The sequence below is a fragment of the Pinus tabuliformis genome, chromosome 2_2, assembly GCF_031772625.1.
Source record: "Pinus tabuliformis cultivar Carrire ecotype Pingquan chromosome 2_2, CPIR1, whole genome shotgun sequence".
Taxonomy (NCBI): Eukaryota; Viridiplantae; Streptophyta; class Pinopsida; order Pinales; family Pinaceae; genus Pinus; species Pinus tabuliformis.
The window spans coordinates 871164971-871186719 of NC_142300.1; the positions used below are offsets into that span (position 1 = coordinate 871164971).

Consider the following 21749-nt stretch of genomic DNA (forward strand, 5'->3'; position numbering starts at 1 on the left):
TTCTCCATATGATTGTCCATAGCCAAGAACCAAATACTTAGGCCTTTACTCAACCATTATTAGCTCAACAATGCCCTATGCATGTTTTCCCAATCCTTTTCCTTCATAGCCCATTTTTGTCATCAACTTGGACCCTATGCCTCTTGTATGTTTTTCAAGAGAACCAACATAAACATTCTTAGAGGAAATTGAAGAAAAACTAGGATTGTTTACCTATTCTTCAAGCTGATACTTGACTAAGGCTTCTTTGAAAATAAGGAGCTCTATCTCCACCTCATGCATCATCCTTTCTAGGCTCATATTTTCAATATGAAGTTGGTTCTCGATTTCCTGCAATTTGTCAGAAAGCAACTACTTCTCTTACTTCATGTAATTCAACTTCCCTCGAAGTTTGTTGCTCTTCCTTTCAACATCATACATTTCTCTCACCATACCCATCATGATGAAAAATTCTTGCTTCATGTCCTCATTGAAGAATCCTCTGAAGAAGGAGAACTCACTTGTAGAAGTTGTTATTATAAAAATGAAAAGAAGAACTTCAACAAAATTCACAAAGAGCTTATTCAAGCAACGTTTTGGAAACAAACCTTCTTTTGTCTCAAGGATTGCCTTGAGGTCCTAGGGGTAAGGAGAATTCCTTCAGCCCTTCTTCCTTCTTGTCCTCTCCTGGACATAACTATCTGTAGCTTTCCCTTCACCTTTGAAAACTCAAACAATAGTCAGTTTACAAACAATCAAACAATCAAATCCTTTGTATTGTTCAAACACCTATCAAGTCAAACAAGAAATCTCTGTCAATCAAGAAGCTAGCTCTGATACGACCTAATCTGAAATGAGGATTTAACATCTTTCTATACTTACAAGAACCTCCCACTCCAAAGATTAACAAATATATGATCTAGCTTATGTTGACAATTTCAGAATTAAGTACTTGACACAGGTGTATGTCTTTGTTTGTTTTTAACTGTTTTAGTGCTTAAGTGTTTCTACTGATATAAAACACATATAACAGTAAATGAAACAAATAGAAAACCACAAATAACAACAAATTTAATCTAGTATTTCACCCGAATATCATGGGCTACGTCTCCTTGAGCTCTTGTCAACTGTACTTGGCTCCTTGGGATTGTGGTAAAGATTCTTTTACAAGTTCCACACTTAACTCCAAAGGTTACTAAACTGAACCAATGGGCTCAAAATACCATCTATATCCCTGGTTTTCCTCACTCTGAAAATAGATCTAAGCTTCCTTGGACTTGATTCCTTCAATCAATTCTCTAAGTTGTCTTGAGCTTCTTGATGGTACTAACTACCTCAGAATTATTCAACTGTCTCAGGAACTTCTTCTTCTGTCTCCAGCACATATCAAACACCTACAACAGACTGATCATTTGATCATTTGCTATCTGAAATTTCTTTGTAGATTCTTGGCCCTTATAAGTCCCCAAATGCTTCTACAAATCCATGCAATGGATTTAGAAGGTTCTTTACTGTCAGAATTGACTATTAGATCACCAAGAATGAGTATTGGTAGCTCCTATAACTGCGTCCAACCTCTAGTGGATTCTGAGCTCCAAATAAAGCTTCCCGAATGAAATTCTCCATGAAGATGACTTCCTCAGAATCTCTAGACTATCCCATTAGATTCATAAGGCTCTAATGATCCTAGCAAGCCTCTTGTTACACTCTTGCTACTTCTCAACTTCTCTTCTACTTCCTCTATTTTTCTTTGTTTTTCTCTGTTCTCTGGACTCTGCATTAAAATTGATATTTTAGTGATTGTATATGATATATCCACCAATATTGGCGAATGCACTTGACTCTAACTAAACTTATCATATCTGCTAAACTTTAGCCACCCCACCAGGCTGACCATCGGAGGTTGCCGTTACATTAACTTCCTGGCGCACGTATGTGTGGTATAATCCTGGCGGGAAGGGATAATCCTCCATAGAGCTTGTGATTGGGTTAACTCTCAACCATCGATCTATCCCATCCATCCAATGGTGTCGCCTCATCCGCTGGCCAACTAGCCTAAACGATCTCAACCATTGATGTGACCCCACTTGATCCAATGAACATCGTGCAATCTTGCGGAGATTTCTGCATAACTAATATCAAATCAAGGGCGCGCGAGAAAAGTAGTTTTTTCCCTACTACATGTAGAACATTGAGTGGAATCACGTGCTTTCGGTTGAATACCACTTCCATCCTTTCACCTGCATGAGAAATTGTTTTACCGCTTGGCCGAATACTGCCCACGTGCTTAATTCATATTTTAAGAAAAAGGTGCTTTATAAAGGTTTTAGCGCTTAAAGCTAATATTAACCTTTTTAAGGCTAATTCACATAGAGGAAGCTTATAAAGGTTTTATCGCTTAAATCCAATATTAACCTTTTTAACCTTTTAATTGGAGGTCATGTGAACTACAACCATTTACCTTGTTTGCAACATTGTCTGCAACCTTTATCCTTAACTACGGTTAAGGTCCTCGATCAGACACCCAACCAGATCTCCAAGATGAAGATATTGTGGAAGGCATATCAATACTTGGTCATCATTGCATATCGACTATGTGGCCAATGTTCCCACAGATTTGGGTGATCGCATTGGACCAACTGGCTAGAGAAGGCAAAGCATGCAACTGGTCTGACATGTTGGCTCATCAGTTGAAGGAACAGGTAACAAGGGCTCGACAGCCACCCAAAGGTATGCAAGTAGGAATCTACATGTTCGCCTACATCTTGGATGCAATCTGTGTGCGTTAGTAGTTCTTGGGCTTCAAGTGGGAATGGACACCGGCAGAGACTACTGTGAATACTTATTGTAAGATGTTGTCCGAATGTAGCTTCAAAGGAGTTATCACGTAGCTATCTGATTATTTTGTCACTTGGGTTTACAAGATGATCTTTGAATAGGATCCACCCTACATGTCGAAGGTAGTAATGGAGTTGTTGATCGACATAGTTGATTGGTATGCCTCACCGTGCAACACCTTCATACGTATGTACAACATGGAGAATCATCTCCATGTTCTACTGAATTTTTTCTTGGACAAACTCATCATGTAGGAAGTATCATATCACATCTCACTAGGATTGACAACTAGGCTACATCAAAAGAAGAAGGCACCTTGGCCAACTCTTCCGTTGTGAATTGGGTTATACGAGATATCGAGTTTCAAGCATGTGAATTCCAGTGCAGAGTAGATGAAGAAGTATCCATTCGACCATCAAAGTTACAATCTGTATGACTCACATTATCTTGTGAAAGATCATTTCACGAGAGTACAATTCAACTAGATCCACGCGGCATGTCATTGGGTGGAGGAGGACCCATGGAGATATTGTTGCAAATACTCTAGACTCAATGAAATGAGTGGCCTTGCTATGGAATGGATGGCGAAGTAGCATGAAGGAGCATCTCAAAGAACACCTGAAGCAACAACAATAGCAGAGGTGACCATACCAGTGTGCGACAAGGGCAAGAGGAATATTTTCAATCACATGGAGGAAGAGAAAAGTTGCAAGTTCCAAGCAGATCCACTTGTGCAGAATGCAGCTTTCGAAATAGAGGCAAAGAGGCAACAATGCAACAAAAGAAATGTGCAAAGGCAGAGATAGAAATGGAGAATGGAGGAAACAAAGAAGGAGTTGCATGAGTTGAAGGAGAAAATCCTAAAGGAACACGAGCTGCGTAGATAGGATAACGAAGCGCAACAGGAACAGGTACAACAGGGGGTGCAATTTGTGCATATAGATGAAACTGCACCCGTACAGGTAGTGGACTCATCAAAATAGCTAGAATCAGGCAGACAAGGTGAACCATCATAGGGGTAGGACTTCACTTAGCAGATAGAGCGAGCACTTGAACAAAGAGATACGATATGGAGTAGCAGGATTCAAAGCAAGACATCAACCTCATGCATCACCACCAAGAGGTCGACACAGCAGCTTCAGCACATCCAAAAGATGAGCAAGTCCCAAGCAACTAAGGAGACACTGAGATCCTTGGAGATCACCCGGAAGGAGATATGCACAACATATCATTCAACAAGTCTCAACATAGAGTTGTGCAATCTCGCAGAGTATCAATTCTGGATGATCATACATATCCTGTGGAATTCGAGGAACGAGTGATCATATCTGATGTGCACAAATATCTAGCAACATTGGCTGATGCTACCAGAGCATATGCCGAAGCCACTACCTCGAGTGTTTGCTTCATGATAACGAGGGAATGACTAAGGAGCTACAGATAGCCAAGATAGGATGATAGTTGGTTACAGTGCCCGCCCGATTAGAATTGAAGAAGGCAATACTGGATGAAGTATTGTCCCTTGACACAGTCATGCAGGTGTTGTATTCCAAGTTTTGTACCGTGTATAAGGCAGTCATCCATCTCAATGGATGGGAGCAATGATGTGCTAGAAGAGCATGTATCTTATCAAACATGCATGTTGTTGTTGATTACATGCAAACATGAATGATGAGATACAAGGGAGCCCTGCTTCACTCACCTAAGATGATGAAGACTAGAGTGGTTGAACTGAAGGAATGAATCCAAAGTCCAATTCATAACTATGAAGAGCTCTCACAGCTCATCACTAGTCTACAGGCTTCCCATGCATGTGTATTCAAGAGTATGGATGTTTTGGTGCACACACATGCAATCCCATCTATTGGAACTCTCACCCAGGAAAAGACAAACCCATAGTTCTGGCTAGAGGTTGACTCATACTTTGACAAGTTGATGAACATAACCACCAGCCTAGACTTGTCAATCAGTGCAGACACCATGGACAAGTATGTTGTTAGTCTAGTTGCATTGAAGACCATGATTCACATGCTATTAGACGAGTTGGATAGAGGAGCCCGAGCAGTGTACCTGGATGTTATGGAGGCAAGAGTTAGGTTCCATAAATATGTCACCTTAGCATACACGGACACAATTGCAGACTACCGATCTTGGCATCAGTTCGCCATTGTTGACCACCATGATGATGTCGGAGAGCTGGCCTTCCAATAGTTGTCCGAGTCATAGTGATGTCTTGCATGGATTGCTCAAGCCATTTTGTCTCACATGGGTACATGTGCATTTTAATGTAATTTCTTTTCAAGTGTTGATAGTTGGATGTAAAAACCATAGAGTAGATGAAGAGTAATGAGGGTAGATGAACTGTCATAAAGGGGAATGTCAAGGGCCACCCCACCCTTTGCTATAAACATTCCCTCATAACTCATTGTAGAGACTTTTGGTCAGCCAAGATTCGATAGGAGTATCTTAGAGAAAGCTTGGACAATATTGTAACACACCTTGGCTTCTCCATGACACAGAGCTAGTATATCTCTTTGGAGGAGAAAGTGGTTGTGGCTGTAACATTCTACTGTCGGAACTAGTGGTTGGACATGGATGTATTGGGTGACCGGAGCTTACACTTAATATAATAGAGCCAACACATTTCATGCATATGTTGTATTGTATTTAAGCTATCTTAAGTACTCTAAATGATGTATGTATTTGTTTTCTTATGCATACATGTATGGACTATTCTGCATATGTATGTATGAATTTTTTTGAAATGTGTTGTTGTTTTAACCATCACTTTGGATTGCTAGCTAACTTTCTTTCCAAATTGTGATGCATCTTCATTCGTGTGTTCCCTTACAAGCCATGTGATATCACATGTTTCCAAGGGGTGCACTCACCCCACTCTCCGTGTCTTAGAACCATTCATGCACCTTCCCTGTCTTGCTGCATTGTCACACCCTTGCTACCAACAAGGACATCTTACTTTCCTCTATGTGAAATCATGGTCAAGGCATTACCGTACAACCCACTGTTGGGACTCCTATACCAAACGGTCTGAGGTCTAATTGGGACTTCTCATTGGGGAGATCCCTTGACATGTTGGTGGGTCTAGCACCATCAACATTTCTAGCACTAGAAGGAGGGCCAGATGACAAGTTGTGTCCTCTCATCCTGTTTTGAACCTTTTCATATCTCTCATGGAGTATTTCCCTCTCCTCCCTCCAAAATGTTTTTCACATGCTAAATCTGTTACCATCATGAGGGATTTCTTTAATCTCTTGTCAGTGGAATCTAAATTTTGTATAAGAATGCTTACCTAAAGAGATATTTATGTTAAAGCCTTGGAGTTCAACAGTTCATATGATGAGATTCAATCTTACTACATTCCCATAAAATATTTATTTTCATCTTTTCTAATTGATATTGATAGAAAATCTTAAGAAAGTAATTCATATTCCCTAAAATAATTATAGAGATACTTGAAATAGGTTCCAAGAAGTCATAGTTCATTCCATTGATAAAAAGAACAACTTCTTAAGGAGGCATGGAAAAATTTCATGCTTAGAATTGGTGCATGGGATCATCTAAGTAGCAGAGGTTCTTATATTCAATTTCTGATATTGGAAAGTTTAACCAAATCAGATTCTAAACTGAAATCAAAGAATTATCACCATTCTATTGCTATCATTTTCCATTGTCATTTCTCAAGACTGAATTATATTGCCACATTCAAAAAAATATGTTTTTTTATTGTAATTCTTTGTGCTTCAAAAGTTTTGCAAAGAAATATGCATTGATCTAATGACATGTAAAATTTGCTTAAAAATTACCTTAAAATCCCTTAACAGTAGAGAATTAGCATCATTCATCGAAAAATAACTTGATTTGTTGATCATCATTGCAAGTTATTCACTATAGTAGTATTATTCCACAATAATTAAAGCTAAGGTGATGAATAAAATAGCCCGAGTTGTAAATAATTATTTAGTGTGGGAACATTAAAATATATTAACTAGTCCTTATTTCATGCTTTACATGGAATTGTTGAATGACGTAAAAATCATACCTTTAAAAAAGTTGAACTCTAGCTAGCCGCAATTGCATGATATAAGTTACAAAACATCAATCCAAGTCTCCCTCTCTTGCTTCAGACATAATAGTATCAGCATCATCCTCTACCCTCACAATAGCTAAGTTGTTCCCTTGAACATCATTTCCCTCATCTGGTTTGCGAGAAAAAATATCTCCATTGTTTACAGGACCGGAGCTTGTTTCATCTTGATCTTGTTGAGTTATTGAAAAGGAAGCACTGAATGGCCCCACAAGAGAGACCTCAAATCTCCTGCTTGTCCCTATACCACTACCATTGATATCCAACTGTTCTCATCAATAGTCATTTTGGCAATCCATTGGGTTCTCCAGGAGATAGTGACTATGGCTCATCCATAGCATCCATGTTGGGAATGTCATGTATCATTATTGATTTTGGTTGGGCGCCACCTCATCCAATTATTTTCATTTTTAATGGTGCAGAAGAGATTTTCTGTTTGCATCTCATGGATTTATGAAGACATGTAAATGGAAGGTAACAGTAAGAGATTTTATACATGAGGAAGAATTTGGCGTAGGAGTAGTTGATTTAGTTTGTCAATTTGGTCATGGATCATGGCCTTTTTTGGTATACACCAAGTCAACGGTTTATGATGCACAATGCAACACAAGATATTTTTCCTCTAATTACTGGAGATACATATTATCAAATATTTGTTGAGGAATATGGGGATATGCCCAGATTAGATGTTATATTCATCATTGGAGGCTATTTCTATCACACTGGATATGACAAGCCGGATAAATTTTTTCCTAGAAGCATACTTTTTCGAGGGGAGAACTTAATCAGCTTATTGAAAGAACTTTGAAGTTCCTTCTAGTTAATAAATTCTTAGGAAATAATTGATCACATGGTTGCATAAAATAGCACCAAAGAGCATCGACCAGTTTTCTTCAACTACCTTTCATGGTTTATGGTTATTTATTCAAACAAAATAGCCATGATATTACATGTTTTGCCTATGATATTTATTCTTCTTTCTCTTGTATTTTCCATGTCTTCCAATTTCATGTGTCTCTCCTGGCTCACAGGTATTTGGTGTATCTTTGAAGGTATGGTGTTGCATGTAGTGGGGCAAATTTTATCAATAATTGTACTTGCGGTGTTTTCTTTCATGAGATTGTTAGTGTCAAATTAAGCTATGAACTAGCATGCACACTCTTGTTAGGCAATGCTTATGTTTGTTCCAAGTTCTCTTGTTGGCTTATTATTTCCAAAGGAAATTTGGAGAGACTCATTAGCTAATAATATGCCTAACATTGATAAGGCTTCTAAAGAGGAATGGGCGAGCCATTGGGGAGAAGTCACCTTTTATGCTACAGTTACTTGTCTACTTGTATACTGGACTTGGTGGAAGCATTTTGACATTTGGTGGGAAGTAATTTTTATTTTAACATGGCCATTTTTCACTATCTCTGACAAATTATTTGGTCGAAATTTTCTTAGGTCACTCATGGATTACATTATTCCACTCTTTTTTCCTATTGCATTTTCTCTCTACTTTGGTGGAGTTTGTTTCCAATTTCTGATTGAAAAGATGGGAATGTTTGGTTCTGTCCCAGAACCCTATGGATATCTTGTTTTAGCTATTATTGTTGGCTCTATGACTAGAATTATTGTTGGGTGGTGTGTTGGTCTATTGATCCCCATTATGGGGAGTTGGTTATCAAATCCTGTACCACTACAGTTTCTTGTCCACTCAGTTTATCCCTCCTGTTGGGACTTGGTTAAAAATCTTGTACCACTACAGTTGCTTGTACAACTAAGTGTTGTTGTAATTCCATTATCTTTTATTTTTTTCCCACATAGTGTTGCTTCGCCAAAGAGGTTTGTTTTTCAACACATGTTCCAAACTATAGGGAACAAATTCTTACATCCTTCGTATGATTTGGGAATTATAGATGCTAATACATTGCTTTTTGTATTGAAAAATGCACCTATGCTATTTGATTTTGAGGAGAATAAACTTGGTGGGACTACAAAAACATTAGCCTTTGCTAATTTCAGTGAGGAACTAGTGGTTTTAACCAGTGGCTGCATTGATGGTAAAGTTATAGGGTTGACAACAGATCTAATCTATTAATAACAACTAGGGTAATGACTAGCTACAATAAGATTTTTTCTAGAACATAAGTTTGGTTGCCCTAAGGTGTAGAAATTTCACCTGTAGAACAAACCGATATATGCAATGTCCTAAATCATAATACTTGTTCTACTTCTACAAAACATTAAGCAGAAGCATAATTGAATTCATGAGCAACATCAAGTAGAAACATGCATAACTGATCAAGAGAAATAATCACACATAACACAAGATATATCCAGGGGAAAGCACCAACATAAAACCCCAACCATGTATTATCAATCAAGTGGAAATACTCTTCACAATACAAAAGAATTAGCTCTCAACTTATTCAATTCTCAATGAACTATGAAGATATGAAGATATGTCTCATGAACCAACCAAGCCCTGTATATAAAGGCTTTACCTATGGTCCAATCCCTATTTCCTTGCACAGTTTGCTTAGGAAATAATAGCAAAAGCATATGAAATTAATTCCAAACATACCAAGTTAACCAATGGTCCAACTACGCAATCCTTGAGGACACTAGTTCCTCAACCATGCAAAAAATACTTACTAGAAATAGTCAAGCATCTGATAGTACACTGTCCCACATCTAATCTCAACTGGGTCTCTAACAAAACTGACATGCAACAGTTATCCATGAGTGAATTCTCAGTTATCTAAAATAATAGTTGTCACATGCATTCAAGCATTAACAAACTATATTTTATTATTTTAACAACTTGTTAAAATAATCTAACTGGACTTGACTAGTTAGAACTAAGTCAACTGATTCTCTCATTATACAACTCATAATTATTCCGTTAACCAGTGGAGAAAATTAAGGATAAATTCCTCAATCAGTGGGACAACTCATGTGCATACTCACGAAGACTTCAAATTCGAATTTCCTTAACTAATTAACTCAACTGAATTAATTAATTAATATTTCCAACTGTTGTTAAGACAAAAATTAATTTTACTTCCTATAGATAGACTAGGGACTACTATAAATAGGAAGGGACCCATAAATGCTATTTTTAGAATTTTTTATTTTTAGCAGTTTCACCTCTCACCCAATGTGGCCAATGACCGCACTGGCAAAACTGCTATTTTTAAACATGCTATTTTTAGCACATTCTAAATTTAACATTTCTTGTTGCACATTTTTCAGCACTCCCTCTCAACAAGAGAGGCTTTCTCTCGAACCCGATCCTGTAACTCTGGAATTTTCTGCATGCAACACATCTACCCGGTCCACTTGCTCCAACAACACTTGGAACAAAAACACTCCCAACTAACCACTCTATTGGGATAGGAACATACTCTGATGCTGAAGCTCTACCTGCAGCTGACAAGTGCTCCCTCTCTGACATCTGCGCTACTGCAACATCTCCATGCATCTCACACCATTGCACACCTCTCTATGCCACCTAGCACTGTGCAAAACACTTGTGCCTCTTGCATTGCTGTAGCCTGCTAGCTATGCACTGTCCTGGGATTCTTTGCACTGTCGCTCTCTCTGCCACTCCATCTGCATATGTCTCTACCCAATTAGTCAGTTCCTAGAGGTATGGCTACATGTGATCCGTCAGCCCACCTAGCTCGAAGTTTCCTCCTACTGGATGCCTCTGCATGAGTAGATGTCTCTACTCGATCTCCACTCAGCTTGTTGGGTCCCTATAATACTAGTGATTACCCCATTACTATTGTAGTTATACCCCTTATTTATATTGTTGTGCCCCTATTACCCACATATTGTTATTTCTGTGCCCCATAGAATCCCTCTATTATTATTTTTGTGGCTTTTTATTATTATTGTTAGGTCGGCTGGATTATATTGTGACTCCTTAGACTCCTATATATAGAAAGGAGGTTTTGTCATTTGTATGATCCAAGAATTGTTCATTTATGTAATGTAAAGGAGGTTGCCCCCTCGAAGAGGCTGAATTCTAAGGCGTTGATCTTTCTTTTCTATCTTTTCTTGAGCTGGTTACATAACATTTGGTATCAGAGCTTTGGATTCTAGGGTTTCGCTGCTCCAAACAGGTCATCATGGAATTTTTGCTATAACCTTTTATATGTGACGTTTCAGAAGTTGCAAAAAAAACCCATTGGAGAAGAAATCGCGCTGAACCTTGGGTCTGAATTTCAGAGTTTTTCGCGCGATATTTTCGGAGATATGATCTGAGGAAGTTGGTCTTTTTGCAGACTCCTGAATTACACTCAAAACAGGTGACCTGGGGAAAATCGTCATAACTTTCTTTCTGAGCATCAGATTGAAATTTTGTAAGAAGTTACAGAAATAGGAAGGATTGTAGTTTTCTTTTATATATTTTTTAGAGTCAAAGGTTGAATCAGTGACACGTGGCACGTCATACAAGTTCACTCTACTGAACTAGTCTATAATCAAGTCACTGTGGGAGATTTCGCATAACGCTTCCTTGGAGAATCCAATTTGGGTCAGACTTGTGGCATTGGAAAGAGGACACAGAGGGCTACTACAGGTCACAAATTCAAAACTAGATAATTAGAAAGTACAGAGATACATTGGAGGCAATATCGAGCTCCTACAAAGTGAAAAAAGGTGTGTAGATTTTCTTTAATTTTTGCTTAAGCTTGGTTTGAAAATTTATTTTGAAGGAATTCAAAGGGCATATTAGAGAATTATTATCGGTAACTGATGCCCCGAGGAAAGAAAATGCAAACACCTAGTAAGGAACCTGAAAGCTCTAGCATGACTCATGAAGAAGAAGAAGAAATGCTATATGATATATCAAAATTACAAGAACAAGTGCAACAAGTGTCACTTGCACAAAAAGCAACAGAATCTAAAATGGATGGTTTAAGGAAAGATGTAGAAGCTAAGATGGATGGTTTAAAGAAAGGTGTAGAAGCTAAGATGGATGGCATGGAAGCTAAGGTGAATGGCATGGATGCTAAAATTGATGGCATGGGTGATAAGATGGATACGTTGCTACAAGAAATAGTCACTAAGGGTGAAAGAGTACTAAAGGAAACTCATGATGAGAACAAAAGAAATGTTAATCATGATTCCATAGACTCTAATGTTGGATCGAAGATTCACCATGTTCCAAAAATCGATATGAGGAAGTTTGATGGCAAGGATCCCGCCACATGGATATTACAGATGGAGCAATTCTTCGATCTCAATAATGTGCAAAACACACAAAAGGTACGTATGGCAACTTTATATTTGGAACCAAATCAGTTTGTATGGTATCAATGGCTTTGTTCTCGTAAACAATTTATCACTTGGGCAATTTTTACGGAAGAATTGATAGCACATTATGAGGATACAAAAAGCAACACTTTTTTTAGCCAATTGATAAGTCTCAAACAAAAGGGTTCAATAATGGAGCACATTGAGGAGTTCCAAAAATTGAACATAAGGGTAAAAGATATTCCAGAGGAGCATAGGATTGATGTGTTCATAGGGTCTTTAAAGGATAATATCCAACATGATGTGTGCCTTTGGGAACCTGATTCATTAGAGAAGGCATTCAGGTTAGCAAGAAAAATGGAAAGCAAAATTATGGCAACTAGGAAGCATACCATTCACAACTATAAAGACGGAAGTGTTGTTTCCCATAGTCTTCCACAACCTACAAGGTTGACACCACAACAATTGGAAGAAAAAAGAGCAAAAGGGCTTTGTTACAATTGTGATAGCAAATACACAAAAGGTCATAAGTGTGCTGAGAAGAAATTATTCTACATAGATTGTGAAGAGGAAGAAGAAAAGGAGCAAGAAAGGTCAAAAGAAGAGGATATATTCCAGGAACAAAGCCTAGATGAAGAACAAATAAATCCGACCATATCTTGTAATGCATTGGCGGGAATTACCACTCCTCAAACCATCAAGATAGAAGGACAAATCAAGAAGAAAAAGGTAATAGTGTTGATTGATTCAGGAAGCACCCACAATTTTATTCATTGTAGGGTAGCAAAAGAATTGAATTGCTTCCTATATCCAGCACCAGAGTGTCAAGTGATGATTGCAAATGGAGGAACAATAAATTGTTCTGGAAAGTGCCATAATATCAAGCTATCCATGGGAGAATATGTATTGACTAGCCCAATGCTTTCCATTCCAATGGGAGGTGCTGATGTTGTACTAGGAGTCCAATGGCTACAATCCTTGGGTACAATAGCTTTTAATTTTCAAGAACTTTTCATGAAATTTTCTGTGGAAGGAAAGGAAGTTGAATTAAGGGGTATTGCAGGGAAACCAGGAAAGATAATCAGCTCTAATGGCATGACAAAGCTTCTAAAAAAGGAGCAAAGAGGTGTAATTGCACAATTATGTTCGCTAGATGTTTCCACATTGGAATCATCTATTTCTCCAGATCTCCAAAAAGTCCTGGACAATCATTCCAAGGTATTTGAGACTCCCAAAGGTCTCCCACCTATGCGTGATCATGATCATGCTATTCATCTGATTCCAGGAAGTGTTCCTCCAAACATCAGGCCGTACAGATATCCATATGTCCAAAAAAGTGAAATTGAACGTATGGTTGCAGAAATGCTAGAGGCTGGTATAATTCAACCGAGTCAAAGTTCTTTCTCAGCTCCAGTAGTATTGGTGCACAAGAAGGATGGATCATGGCGCATGTGTCCAGATTATAGGGAGCTCAACAAGCTCACTATTAAAGATAAGTTCCCCATTCCTGTCATTGATGAATTACTGGATGAATTGCATGGATCAATTTACTTCACCAAGTTGGATCTTCGTTCGGGATATCATCAAATCAGAATGAAGATTGAAGACATTCCGAAAACAGCATTTAGAACTCATGAGGGTCATTATGAATTTTTGGTCATGCCTTTTGGCCTTACCAATGCACCTTCAACATTTCAAGGTTTGATGAATTCAATTTTCAAACCATTCCTTAGAAAATTTGTGTTAGTATTTTTTGATGATATACTAATCTACAACAAGTCTTGGAAGGATCATGTTGAACATGTTGACAAGGTGCTACAACTATTGGAGGAGAAACAATTATATGCAAAAAGATCCAAATGTTTCTTTGGAGTCCAGGAGGTGGAATATTTGGGTCATATTGTATCTCATGAAGGAGTTAAGGTAGACCCTAGCAAAATTAAAGCCATTAAGGAATGGAAAATCCCCACATCCATAAAGCATCTGCGAGGATTTCTTGGGTTGACAGGGTATTATCGCAAGTTTGTTAAGAATTATGGGAGAATAGCAGCACCTCTAACAACATTATTGAAGAAAGATTCATTTTCATGGACTCCGGAAGCAACAAAGGCCTTTAAACATCTTAAAGAGGCAATGTGCCAAGCACCGGTCTTAGCTACACCGGACTTCACAAAAACCTTTATTGTGGAATGTGATGCTTCAGGAAATGGAATTGGTGTTGTTCTAATGCAAGATGAAAGACCCATTGCTTTTGAAAGTCGTCCAATCAAGGGAAAGTTTTTAAGCAAAGCTATTTATGAGAAGGAAATGTTGGCAATACTCCATGCACTTAAGAAATGGCGACCCTACCTAATGGGAAGACACTTCAAGGTAAAAACGGATCATGATAGCCTTAAATACTTTTTAGAACAAAGATTATCCTCTGAAGAGCAACAAAAGTGGGTCACAAAGATGTTGGGTTATGACTTTGAAATCATCTACAAAAAAGGGAAGCAAAATGTGGTGGCAGATGCACTCTCAAGAAAGGATGAGGATGTGGAAGCATTGTTGTGTGCCATTTCTATTATCCAACCAGATTGGATAAACGAAGCAAGGGAGGAATGGAAGAATGACGAAGAAGTGTGGGCACTTATTCGAAAGCTACAACAAGATTCCAGTACTTCTGATACATTTAGCTGGAAAAATGATTCGTTATGGTACAAAGATCGCTTATACCTCTGTAAGAATTCCCAGCTAAAACAAAAGATTCTTATGGAATTGCACACTTCTCCCTTAGGAGGGCACTCAGGATTTTTAAAAACTTACCACAGGGTTAAGAAGGAATTTTTTTGGGATGGCCTTAAATCAGATATTCAAAAGTTTGTGGCGGAATGTTTGGTTTGCCAACAAAATAAAGTTGAAACAATTAAGACACCAGGTCTATTACAACCTTTATCCATTCCAAGCCAACGTTGGGAGGAGGTTTCAATGGATTTTATCACAGGTTTACCCAAGTCTGAGGGAAAGAGTGTCATCATGGTGGTAGTTGACAGACTTACCAAGTATGCACACTTTTGTGCATTATCACATCCATTTAAAGCCAGTACAGTTTCTACTGCATTTATGGAAACAATTCAAAAGCTACATGGAAACCCAAAGATTATTGTAAGTGACAGAGATCCCATTTTCACTGGAAATTTTTGGACAAAATTATTTTCTTGTCTTGGTACTCAGTTAGCTCATAGCTCATCTTATCATCCTCAATCTGATGGGAAAACTGAGATAGTAAACAAATGTTTGGAAGGATATCTTCGTTGCTTTGTATCTGATAAACAGACACAATGGGTCAAATGGTTGCCTCTGGCTGAATGGTGGTATAACACTTCCTTCCATACAGCAACAAAAATGACCCCATTTATGGCACTTTATGGGTATCAACCACCATCCATCACATCATATTTAAGAGAAAATTCTAAGGTTCAGGCAGTGGAACATCACATCGAACATCAACAACAAGTCCTCCAACTCTTAAAGGATAACCTCGTGTTGGCACAAAATAGAATGAAACAACAGGCAGATCAACATCGCAGTGAAAGAAGTTTTGATGTAGGTGATTGGGTATTCCTACGGCTACAACCATATAAGCAAATGTCCCTAAAGCAAGCTAAGAAGGATAATAAATTATCACCAAAGTATTATGGTCCGTACAAGGTGTTGCAAAAGATTGGTACTATGGCATACAAATTGGAGCTTCCTGCAGCTTCTCGATTGCACCCAGTTTTCCATGTTTCATGTTTAAAGAAGGTTATAGGCGACAAGCTCCCAGTTCAAACAATATTGCCAGAACTTGACGAGGAAGGAAAAATTATATTGGAACCGGAAGCAGTCACAGAAACAAGAACTCGACAGCTACGAAATCGATCAATTTCAGAGTATCTTATCAAGTGGAAGAACTTATCCGCTGAAGATTCCACATGGGAGGATGAGAATTTTATGCAGAAGTATCCAGAACTACTCAAGCGTTGAGGACAACACTTTTTTGAAGGAGAGGGGCATGTTGGGTCCCTATAATACTAGTGATTACCCCATTACTATTGTAGTTATACCCCTTATTTATATTGTTGTGCCCCTATTACCCCATATTGTTATTTTTGTGCCCCATAGAATCCCTCTATTGTTATTTTTGTGGCTTTATATTATTATTGTTAGGTCGGCTGGATTATATTGTGACTCCTTAGACTCCTATATATAGAAAGGAGGTTTTGTCATTTGTATCATCCAAGAATTGTTCATTTATGTAATGTAAAGGAGGTTGCCCCCTCGAAGAGGCTGAATTCTAAGGCGTTGATCTTTCTTTTCTATCTTTTCTTGAGCTGGTTTCATAACAGAGCTTCCCCTGTTGTGGCTTCTCCACAACCTCCTGAAGCTGCTGCACCAATCATGGCTCCTCCACAATCGTCTGAGACTTCTTTTGGCTCTGCATGTTGAGAGGTAATATACCCTCCCTCTCAACCACCAGTCTCCATCAGTTGCCTTTCTGCTCAAGGCTTTGCATGCATCTTGAACCTCAAGAGCATACAGGTTCTTGACCCGTGAACCAATCTGCTTCACCTGTCTAGTGATGCTATGTCTAAGGAAAACCTTTCCCTTACTAAAGACTACATCATAGCCTCTGTCTTCTAGCATTGCGATCGACACCAAGTTTCTCTTTAGTCCTGGTACATGCTTGACATTGGTCAAGGTAAGGCAAGATCCATGCTCCCTCTGAAAAATAATCGTGCCTACACCTGAGACACTATACTTCTCATCATTACCCATCGTTATGAGTATCTGGAGATCTTTCTCCTCCAAAGTGCTGAACAAACTCTTATCATCGGTCATGTGGAAAGAAGCTCCACTATCAAGAAACCAACCACTTCCCACCATGGATGAAACCATGCATGTGAAGAGTGTGAAATCCAACTCAAACTGTGAAGCAAGTGCCTCACCTTCAGATCCTTCCCCGAATCCCTTCTTGGATTTCCTTTGTGGACAATTTGCAGCATAATGGCCCACCTCATGACAACGAAAGCATCGCACTTTCGATTTGTCAACCTTCTTCCCACCATTGGAAGAACTAGATTCGGAAAGAGAAACCTTCTCCTTCCCCTTCTTTTCCTTACTCGCTAAGGCACAGTTCTCCTCATCCTCCATGGATGAAGAACTGTCTCTGGTGCTCCGTCTAATCTCCTCTTGCATCAAATCTGACCATAGCCGTTCCCAATCTGGCAGTTTCTCCCTTCCATTCACTGAGTCTTGGTAGCTATGCCAGCTCTTAGGAAGGCCAAGGAGTGCTAGACTCAGCATATTCTCATCTGATGTCACAACCCCTACACTTGCAAGCTCATCCCTGCATGTGATGAGCTTGGTCAGATACATTCACACTTGATTTTTTGAAGTTTTTCCTTCAATGCCAGCTTCCTCTGATCACTGCTATTCTGATATAAATCTTTCAATGTTTTCCACATTGCATGCGGAGTCTCCTTCCCATGGAGGCTCAAGACAATGTGATCTCGCACTCCCTCCAAGAGAATTCTCCTAGCTCTAGCCACACACTTCCTCCATTCCACCTACTCAGTCATGTCAGTAGGCTTAGGAATTTCTTGATCAATGAAATCCTTAAGACCATTATCTTCCAAAACGGCCTCCATGTGATCCTTCCAAGCTATATAGTTTGAGCTGCCATCAAGGGCATACTCAAGCCTCAAACCATAGAATGCCATCAATGAAATAGATGTGATAAGAACTTGAGATCTATATCCAGAATAATAAACTTCAAATTTCTCCTGCTAGTATTATTATTCTTGCTTGATCACCTGTGCTCGGATACCATGTAGAAATTTCACCTGTAGAACAAACCGATATTTGCAATGTCCTAAAGAATAATACTTGTTCTACTTCTACAAAAGATTAAGCGGAAGCATAATCGAATTCATGAGCAACATCAAGTAGAAACATGCATAATTGATCAAGAGAAATAATCACACATAACACAAGATATATCCAGGGGAAAGCACCAACATAAAACCCCAACCATGTATTATCAATCAAGTGGAAATCCTCTTCACAATACAAAAGAATTAGCTCTCAAGCTATTCAATTCTCAATGAACTATGAAGATATGAAGATATGTCTCATGAACCAACCAAGCCCTGTATATAAAGGCTTTACCTATGGTCCAATCCCTATTTCCTTGCACAGTTTGCTTAGGAAATAATAGAAAAAGCCTATGCAATTAATTCCAAACATGCCAAGTTAACCAATGGTCCAACTACGTAATCCTTGAGGACACTAGCTCCTCAACCATGAAAAAACTGCTTACTAGAAATAGTCAAGCATCTGATAGTACATTGTCCCACATCTGATCTCAACTGGGTCTCTGACAGAACTGACATGCAACAATTATCCATGAGTGAATTCTCAGTTATCTAAAATAATAGTTGTCACATGCATGCAAGCATTAACAAACTATATTTTATTATTTTAACAACTTGTTAAAATAATCTAACTGGACTTGACTAGTTAAAACTAAGTCAACTGATTCTCTCATTATAGAACTCATACTTATTCCCTCAATCAGTGGAGAAAATTAGTGATAAATTCCTCAATCAGTGGGACAACTCATGTGCATGCTCACAAAGACTTCAAATTCAAATTTCCTTAACTAATTAACTCAACTGAATTAATTAATTAATATTTCCAACTGCTGTTAAGATGAAAATTAATTTTACTTCCTATAGATAGACTAGGGACTGCTATAAATAGGAAGGGACCCATAAATGCTATTTTTAGAACTTTCTATTTTTAGTAGTTTCACCTCTCACCCAATGTGGCCAATGACCTCACTAGTCAAACTGTTATTTGTAGACATGCTATTTTTAGTACACTGTAAATTTAACATTTCTTGTTGCACATTTTTCAACATAAGGATGGTAAGGATGGTTGGCATAAGCCATGTTATACATCGACTTAAGAGGGGGTTCTTTATCCTTTTAAATTTGAATTCATAACTTGCAGGATTTATAATTTACTTCTGCAAGGTGGGTACAATATTAGGTTGCAGAGAAATGAAACAAATATTGGGGTGAAGTTTGGAGATAATAGAAATGTCAGTATCCCAATGTGGCCTTGGGATCCAGGGATTTTTATGAGGGATAGTTTACATCATAGTGGATTTCCTTGTGGTATGGAAGAGTGTGACAATGATTGCTTGAGGGAAAACAATGTTGAGAAGAGAGGAATGTAATGTCCTTTCCAAATGATTACTTATTGTTGAATGACCTGAAAATCACACCTTTAAAAATGTTGAACTCTAGCTAGCCACAGTTGCATGATATAAGTTACAAACCATCATTCCAAGTCTCCCTCTCTTGCTCCATACATAAGAGTATCACCATCATCCTCTGCCCTCATCATAGCTACGTTGTTCCCATGAACATCATTTCCCTCATTGGGTTTGCTAGAAACAATCTCTCCACTATTTGTATGACCTAAGCTTATTTCAGTTTCAGCTTGCTGAGTTGTTGAAAAGAAGCCCTGAACGACCCTACAAGAGAGATCTCAAAGTTCTTGCTTGTCCCTCTACCACTACCATTTACATTAGCTACTCCATGGGAAGGAAATATAATAGCAGTAACATTAGTTTCTTTGTGGGAAGGAAATATAATAGCAACAACAACACCAGAAGCTTCTCGATGATTTGGAGAAATGCTACTAGTACCGACCATGGTATTGCTAGAGGTCATTTCAGGCCCAAAAGATTCATTACTACTGTTATTTGGTGTTCCAAAAATACCCCATGAAAAAAACCCATCAAGATTTCCACCTTTACCATCTGATGTTCTCTCAGAATTCTGAACACAAGGACAACTTTGCGCAGGGAGCTAGCCTGCTCATACTCCACATCATCTGTGGCATCTCATATCAACAAACTAGACAAGAATTATGTTTTTCAAGCCACGGAAGAATGCAAACAGAATGGTACATGGTTTTATAGGGAATCTGTCTTACTTTGGTGCGCACTTCAAATTCATTCTTGCATACTGCACGTTGTGTAGAACCGGTAACAAGGTCTTTGGTAATTTTAATGGTGGGCATTGTTCTTATGGAAGCTTTGGAAGTGGGAGGCCATTATAATATAATTATTTTTTTTTAATGGATTTAAATGATATTTAACTTTTAATAACCCGGATGTGGGTGAATTAAATGTCAATTTATGGAATTAATTAAGGGCGCAGGAGCTCGGTCCTGCCAGCTGCAGAATAGTGTTGTTCTCCATGCTCAAATCTAGCTCAAGCTGGCTCACCTAAGGCGAGAGCGATTTTACCTGAAGATTGACTTAAGTTCTCACTCTGTCCGAGGCAAGGCTATTGCTGATATAATCATGGCGAATATGACTCTTCATCCCAGTATTTACTCCCCTTCTACTTGCCTTTGCCCGTCCCTTGTAGCATTTCTCTGTAGGTCGCTCTCGGCTTCTACCTTCAGTGGGTCGCTCTTGGTGGCTCCTGCAGTTGGAATTGCACTTACCTCTTTCCATTCTCAGGACTGTTCTTTGGACTTTGCTCGAATTCTCTTGGTGCTGTCTCGTCTCCCCTCCAAAGATTCCTATTTTTCTAAGCTTTCCCTCCATGGCCTCACCATGGTCCGTGAACACATGAGAAGCCACCATGGAGGGAGCCATGGTGGTTGTGGGCATTCTCAGATGGCTCACTCTGTCGATCAGCACCCCCCTGCTACTCAGCCCTTATCTCAGGCGAATTCGCCTCCTTTCAGACCATCCTGCAGGCCTTTCCCGCATAATTCTTTTCAGTCTACTCATTTTAAGTTTTAGAGCAGCCTAAATAGGCCCATTATCACAGCCAATATCACTGTTATCTTTTCTGAAGAAGAGGCTCCACCTCAAGCCACAGTGCGCACTTCAGTTGATCTTTCTCAGGGTGGTCACAGAAGGGTAGGCAGCCATGGCATTGAGAAGAATTTGGAAGATAAAGGCAAGGTGGAAGGGAGTGGTGAGCAGCATGACGAGGGTGGTGCTCTTGGCGACACTCAGGCACCAGGTGGTAGCTCTCATGGAGCCTATGTCTCGATGGCCATTGTAGGTAGCTCCAGCGACACCCGTCCCTCGTTAGTTCCTCCAGACAGAAGTGGTGCTGGTGACGTGGCTACGGATGAAGAAACGTGGTATGGCAATGCATGCCTGGTTGTGGAGGAGCTTCCGGACTAGGACATGGAAATGTGATGCCACCTGGACAATGTCGTGTCCTCCCAGTTTCTTACTAGTGGTTCTTTGGTTAAAGTTCAGGCAGTTTTAGGATGGTGGTTTTGGTTTACCCTCGGTAGATGGGTAGCTTGGTTCTTTTTTCCTGGTGGGGCGGCAGCCTGTAGCTCTTCTGCGGATTTGGTTTACATCTCTGTTTCTTGTTTTTGGTCTTGACAGTTTCAAGTTCCTATGATCTTATCGTTGTATTCTGGTTCCAATGTTTGGCTCCTTGCTTTCTGTAACTGGTTCTCCCATTCTTGGGACAGTTTTCATGCGTTGAATGCTCTCAGATGCCCT

General features: G+C 39.1%; 1 pseudogene; it reads left to right on the forward strand.

Annotated features, from left to right (window-relative positions):
• The window catches only part of LOC149195754 (uncharacterized), a 44866-nt pseudogene extending 23450 nt beyond the window's left edge, over positions 1-21416 (forward strand).
• Positions 21417-21749: the final 333 nt, after the last annotated feature.